The sequence below is a fragment of the Callorhinchus milii genome, unplaced genomic scaffold (assembly GCF_018977255.1).
Source record: "Callorhinchus milii isolate IMCB2004 unplaced genomic scaffold, IMCB_Cmil_1.0 Scaffold3, whole genome shotgun sequence".
Classification (NCBI taxonomy): Eukaryota; Metazoa; Chordata; class Chondrichthyes; order Chimaeriformes; family Callorhinchidae; genus Callorhinchus; species Callorhinchus milii.
This window is the reverse complement of record NW_024704744.1, coordinates 81,846,896-81,854,201: the sequence shown is the minus strand read 5'-3', so window position 1 is coordinate 81,854,201 and position 7,306 is coordinate 81,846,896.

Genomic DNA, 7,306 nt, shown 5'->3' with positions numbered 1-7,306 from the left:
GGGTTAGGACTGTGTGTTTTGTGGGAGAATGTAAAAGGAAAGTTGCGAACTGCATTGTCCTACAAACAGTCATGGAGGGAAATGTAACAGGTGAATATAGGTAAGCTGGTAACCCTTTCTCTACTAACCATGTGGTAGCACATTACAAAAACAAGAAGGCTTGTAGAGAGAAAAAACAGTGCAGTTTGCATTTAAATAGCATCCTTCACATAGTATAATGTTTCGAAACTCTTCACAGTGACGGGACTCAGAGCAGCACAGTAACTGCTGGGGGGTGTGGGGGGAAGGAACGCTAGGAAGTGGAGTAAATCTAGAGCCAGGTGGAATTGGTTCCCCCTCCATGTCTAGAATAGTAGTCCCAGTTCCGAAATCAGTTCCGAAACCAGGTCATACCCCAAAACCTTTAACCCCTTTCTCTTTCAGATGTTTAGTGATTTACTGCGCATTTGTTTCCATTTCCGATTTTTAACATTCAGTTTTTTGTGTTTATTTCCCATTTTCTTCCTTCTTGAATTGAAGAAGAGCGATTCCACAGCTGAGGTACCGAGCACAGCCTGTGTACATAAGCGGCCAATCTTCTCTGAGAAGGTTGTGTGTTCAAGCCCCACATCCGTGCTTTGAACTCATATAGTCTCGGCTGACATTCCTGTGCAATGCTGGGAGTGCACAGAATTTTCGGAGGTGCCGCACTTTGGCTGAGACATTTAACTGAGTTCCCATCTGCCTGTTCAGGTGGATGTTAAAGACCCCATGTTACTATTCAAAAAGAGACAGGGGTTTCTGCCGGTGTCCTGGCCAAAAATCCCCCAATTTAAATTCAGTTTTTGAACCCTTAATTTGGTTCATGGCTGTTTATAGAACATTGCTGTGCGCATATTATGTTCGCCCACAAAAATAGTCACTCCACTTTACAGTACACTGCACGAAGCACTTTGAGATATCTTCCTGATGTGAAAGCTCTGTATCAAACACCAGAATTATTTACATCTTACAAAGCATCGGAAGGCTGTTTAAATATAGACAAACACAGAAAAAAAGGTAGATGTATAGCAATGCTTTCTACATTAGCCGTACAGTTGGAACAGGAAGGAGCAAACTGATGGATAATCCTCAGAGAGATAATCCACCAAGCCTCACACACTGCACAACTTTTCACTTCATACCTTAAGTGACCTGTGGCTAGCAGCAGGCCTCCGCAGCAGACAAGAAGGTTTCCAGAACGTTCAAAAAACGAAACCTACTTCAGTGGCTAGGTGCACAGGGACATCAGTCAACGGCAATCAATACATGTGATGTTAGTCATGGATGATAAATTTGAAAGGGATTATAACTATAAACTGTGATCAATAGAGACTCTTGCTGAAGGAGGTAGGAAAACAACCTTAAAATGTTCTGCAGTTAATAAACCAGAGGGTCAGTCTTAAACAAACCACTGCCACTGTGACTCACGTGGAACCTGATTTCACAGCAATCTCGAATTGTGTTTGTACACACACACAGACACACATACACACACAACAGACACACACAACACAGACATATTGTACACATACACACAGACAGATAAACACACACACGTATACCGTCACACATCTCCGCAGATATATATACATACATCAAATATATAAACAAACACACACATTATAACACAGTAGTTTCACTAAGAAATTGCGTCTAAAACAACACTTTACTAATTTCCACATCCAGCTGCTTCTAAGCAGTGTCTCCATTATCTGATGGTTGAAGGTGTTATGTTCGATGTGGCTGGCATCGCAGATCCTGAATCTACTCCCTCCCATCCTCACCAAGTACAGCCGAACTTCTCTACCTGACTCCGCCATGGGCACATGACTGATCAGGGCATTCATGACCATGACATTCTTCTCCGCAAACAAATCCACCCCGGGTTGAAGTGAAAAATGCAGCAAGCCTCCACCGCTCACCCACAGATGAATGGAGCTATCTGTCTTGTCACCAGGGGTCATTGCAAGAGGTTATTGCGAGTATATACCTTGGCTTCTCTGCTGACGTTTGCATGCTGTTTTGGNAAAAAAATCCTGCCCCATCAAGCACTTATCCAGTCCCTATGGTACCCATTTCACAAAGAACCATCCCACACCTCACAAGTCAGACCACTAGACTGATGTATATTTTTTACTGGTGACCTTTTAGCGTCCTTCATGCCTTTGTGTGTAAACCATACACTGATATATGACGGCAATTTTTAGTGGTGCCACTTGTATCTGACTAATTGCACACACTTTACATCTCCGGTCTGCCACTGTGCCACCCTTTCAAGATCTCTATATTTCTTCCGATCTCGCTGCACAAGTCGGGGAGGTGAGATAGAGACAGAGACAGAGAGCCCTTTAACCATTCCTAGCCCACTAACAGAAGACACTTCAGTAGAGGCTGCCGCATCCTGGAAGGTGGCGGCTTTTTTTCTTAACGGGTTGGATCGATTCTGAGATCAGTCGATGTTGCAAAGATGTGGGGATCCCACTCGCAGGCGACTAATTCAGGGGGATGGCTCGTGATTCTTTCACCTGGGGTGAAAGCACATTGTATTGTCCACCTGGATTCATGGACAGCGATTCACAGTATGCAGAGCAGTGTACAACAGCAACAAAACAAAATTACATTTGTAAAGCGCATTTCACGTCGGGAGGATGTCCCAAGGCGCTAGACAGACAGAGTTACGGACCCAAGCTGAGAGTCGGGTGGGGGAAGGGGGAGGGCAGGGGCAGAAGCAGGGAGAATGAAAGCACGGTCAAAGAGGAGGGTCTTGAGATGGGTTTTGAAAGTGGCAAGGGAGGGGGCGAGATGGAGGGACTGCGGGATGGAGTTCCAGAGGGTGGGGGCAGAGTGGCGTAAGGAAGTGAATGGCAGTGTACAGGCAGTGAGTGGCAGAGTACAGGCAGTTCAAGCAGTGACTCGGAATCACACACAGCAACTCCTAGCGATAGTCAAAAGTAGAGTCCGTTGCCTGACACACATCTCTTTACCAACAGGAGGTGATAATTCTGAATTTAGGAAGTAAATATCGCATTTCCAGCTGCAATGATTATTATAAAATGAGTCAGCACTTTTAACAAGATCCCTGAGAATCTCTCGATCCTGACCGCATATCTCTGTGGTTTAAGAACTCACTTCACAGCTCTGTGTCTTAGGTGAGAGCCAAGCAGTGACACTTCCAAACAATACTTTATGTCAGCCTGGCCAGTTGGTACCACACTCGTCTCTGAACTCAGAAAGTTGTGGGTTCTAGCCACACGATTGGGCTATGAGCTCACAAAATCTAGGGATGCGTTGCATTGGTGGAGTGCCAGCCTAGACTGTGAGCTCAAATCCTGACATGGGACTTAAACTTACAATCTTCTGACTCAAAGATGAGAATGCTAGGAACTGAGGCTGCTCTTGGCTGACAATCTTGCTAATAAAGTAAATCTTTGGGGGGGTGGGGCTTAAATTGATGACCACCAAATCTCTGAGCCAGACTAGGTAGTGGCTCAGTAAATGTACACTAGGATGTCCAGCAACAAGAAGCCCTGGGCTGCTAAACTCCAAGTGTCTGTAGCCAACCTGCAGTTAACAGTCCGAGGCTTTAAATCAGAGATGTGGAGGCCAACCTTTTTGGTCGGCCAACCAAATAAATGTTCTTGATTGAATATTTCTTGATTAATAGCCACACCATAAACATCGCCACTCAGTAGCTACCGGAAACACAACACTGATTTAAAACAGACGTATCTAGACTAATGAGAATGTTTGGTTGGCCACTTCTTAATGACTCCCTTGGGCCACTTCCGGCCCGCGGGCCATGGGTTGGCCACTGCTACTTTAATTATAATGTTCAAGCGTTCTGAGATCCCTACATCAGGGTGCTGCACGGGTGCAGGCTGTCGTGTAAAAAAAGTCAGCAAACTGGGCTCAGAGAAGTACAAGTGTGTCCGTCTGCACAGAGGCACCTTGCGTGTCACGTAAGTCAATTTCAGCTCTGAGTTACCAGCCAGCTGGACAGAATACATCAGCCAGCACCGCCAACGTTTACAACAACAAAATAGACGCTGGATTGGGAAGAGTTAAAAGTCTAAAGCCACCACTCTGTCTCTCCTGAACTAGATGTCATGATTCTACATCTTTCAGGAGTCTGTTCAGGGACTGTGATAACTCGGACAGAAATTCATGGGAGATTACTGGCGAACTGGCTGCCAAGCTTCTTCGCAGTGCGGGTAATAGATATGCTCCAGTCCTAAATCCTAAAAGGCCTTGCTACATCTGTCAAGCATGCCCTGTTAAAGCACCCTTAGTTCAGATGTTATCGCTGCTCCTCCTGCGTCAAAAGATTTAGTGTCCACCCTGGAGGTTGGTGATGCGGGGCTCTTCTCTGTTGCAATAAACAGCAAAGTAGAGAGGAGGCTAAATGAATCTGCAACTCATTGTCGAGGCGGGTTCAGTTTTTGTTGACATTAGATCGCTTTCCAGAAATAACACTTTAATTGGTGATCTAGCAGAGATGCTCGACATTCTCTGTCTATAGTTCACAAAAAGAGGCAGTTTTATCACTTAAAGATGCAATACTCCCCTCTACTCCACCAGACAATCAGAAATGAGATCTACATTGCACTCTTGCAGATGCCATCATTCCCGCAAGCTTTTCCCTGGGAATTTTTTTAAACAAGAATGCAACATTTATGGAGGGCTCGTTCACGAGTCTAGCGAAAAGGGAGGCAGTGGCTGAACCTCACCGGAATATCCTTCTCCTCCGTGTTTTTTCCCGTTCCTTTAACAGTGTTTCCACAAATGATAGGGGGTGATCAAGAGGGTTTGATGTGGCAAAACACTGGGCCCTTTAAATCATCCACCGCGCACTGCCACTGCGATGCCACCTGCAATTGCAACAGCCTACGACATCCACTCTGCACATCTGTAATGAAGATGCCATCTGACAGCTTCCCAGGATCAGCAAACCAGAGTAAATGACACTAAAGCCTATGACATCTTTAGTAGTGAATGAGTTATGGTGTAAACATACTTTCTTTTTTCTCATATAAGGCTTGCGAGCAACTCTGTACGATTCCCAGTGTGTGTGTGTATGAAGTGTACGTCAATAACACATCAGGACAACGTAAGCTCACAGTTTACGTTGACACTCCAATACAGTGCTGGGGGTGCATTACCCTGTTGGAGTTGATGGACATGCCGTCCTTCGGATGAGTTTCTAAATAAATAAAACAGAGGTCTGGTCTTTCTAGTGATGGGGACGTTAAAGATTCCATGACAGAAGTTCAAAAAGAGAAGGGAGTTTTTCCCAGGGGCCTGGCCAACATTCCCCCAAATAAAATCAGTCATTCACTTCACGGCTGGTTGTGGGACATTTGCAAATTGGCTGCCATGTTCACTTACCGATACAGTCACTGCACTTTACCATAACATTCTGTCAAGCCCTTTGAGATGTCTTGATGTCATGATGAAGCACCACATCAAATGCAAGGATTATTATGATTAGAAACCCTGGGAGGGTCACTTTTCTCTCTCCAATTAAAACAAGGGTGCACAAAATATATACAATTCAACAAATCAATCGCTCTTCGCAAATTTAAATTCTGCTGGAAGTGACCGTATCAATATTAATTCTATCAGACGATGAAACGATTCGATCACTGGCAAGGATTTTATGGTCTCGCTGCAAACTTGGCTTGATTTTTATTTCATTAAACAATCAATTTCTCCTTTGAGGGAAGCATTGGGTCAAGCCCCTGGCATCTAAATAATCCTTGTGCGTCTTGGACTTGGACACATCCCTGCTCACTTTATGCGCTGACAATCAGTCAGTGCGCCTGTGTGTCTGTAAGATAGCAATCATAATATATTAACCAATGTTTAATTGCCACCCTGCTAATGGCAGATTTAGTTAAGTACAATGTCTTTGCAGGCACTGATTAATTTGCTACCCACTCCAGTAGTGGGAAGAAGGGGGGAAACGGGATGGTTTAGGCTGGCGTTGCTGTTTTGCAGGCGCTGCCTCTGGGTTGTCTGAACTTCAAACACTTTAAGCCTCCGAGACCTGCCCCACATGAAGGGTGCTATATAAATGCAAATTGTTGTTGTTGACCCTTTAGCCAGAAGGCAAGATCAGCTGGAGTGACTTTGCCAGGATCCAGTCTGGCTCAGAGATGCTTTCCAACATTTTACGCACTTTCTATCGTCAGTATTTCTTTTATATACTCGGTCGTCAAATTTGAAGAAGTGGAATATTATTATGCTTCGTTTTTCACGTCAATTAAATGATGATAATAATAATCCTTGCATTTGGCCTCTATCCTGCATCCCTCTGTCCCATGGTATCGGTGCATCCGAAAGCGAGTTGACTTTCTCAATCCCATTTAAAAACATATATATCTCCATAATGACTCACGTCCACTTATGCTGGTCTCGGATGACATTTTTTCACATTTTGCCCACAAATACTCAATTCACTTTACAGTATATTCTGTGAAGCACTTTGAGACGTCTCAACAACGTGAGAACAACACTATATCAAATGCAAGGATTATTATTATTTGGCAGCGTACGACCTAGAGTTTGGTGATTCACCAAACACGGTCAACAAATGGGAACCCAGACCAGAGCCCCATTGCTGATACTATCTGAAGGTACTGTCAGGAACAGTACAGATCACACCGGACACAGAGGAGAATGGTGGACATAGTTCATACCCACTTTTTGGCAAAATGTAGTGACTGCATTTTGTAAGTGAAAGCAACAGCCAAGTTCCAGAATTCATCATTGGATAAGCAGAAAAGCAGAGGGCAATTTGAATAGCTATTTTCAAACAGCCAGCATAGACACAATGGACTGAATGGCCTCCTTCTGTGCTGTATAATTCTATGAAGTCTCAAGACGGTCCTTATACAACATCGAACCACCACACACAATCCAAGGGTTGTTAGACAGTGAGCAGGAGCTGGAACTCTGGCTGATCTTTTCCCATCTTAGTCAAGGTGCTGAGCCCAGTGGTAAATAACAATCTTACAATTGAAGTAGGGTCTTTCATGTCAGGAGGATGTCTCAAAGCGCTTCACAAGATATACTGTACAGCATCATGACTGCATTTTTGTAATCTAATACCAAAATTAGGTAAGCAAGATGCGTGCCTCCGAGGAGAGAGAGTGAGCATTCAATTCCAATATACAGGAATTTCCCATGTGTAGGAGGGATACATGGAATTTTCAGTTTGGTTTGGATACTTTTAAGCAATGCTGATGGGTTTCTGCATGTGTCAAGTGTCCGGTTGACCCCCCCA